The following is a 255-nucleotide window of genomic DNA, read 5'->3' on the forward strand; positions in this document are numbered from 1 at the left end:
TTTATCGAATCATTCCTGAGCAGGATGGTTCTTAGTCTCCAAGTGTTTGAGTTTCTTCCAAATTTTTCCTTGTGGTTGAGTTCCAATTTCAAAGTGTTGTGGTCTGAGACTATGCAGGGAATAATTTCAGTCTTTTGGTATTGGTTGACACCTGTTTTGTGTTGCAGAACATGGTCTATTCTTGAGAATGTTCCATGGGCATTAGAATAGAATGAGTATTCTTTGGTTCTGGGGTGTAGTGTTCTATGTATATCT

The sequence above is a fragment of the Ursus maritimus genome, unplaced genomic scaffold, assembly GCF_017311325.1.
Source record: "Ursus maritimus isolate PB19 unplaced genomic scaffold, ASM1731132v1 scaffold_5, whole genome shotgun sequence".
NCBI lineage: Eukaryota > Metazoa > Chordata > Mammalia > Carnivora > Ursidae > Ursus > Ursus maritimus.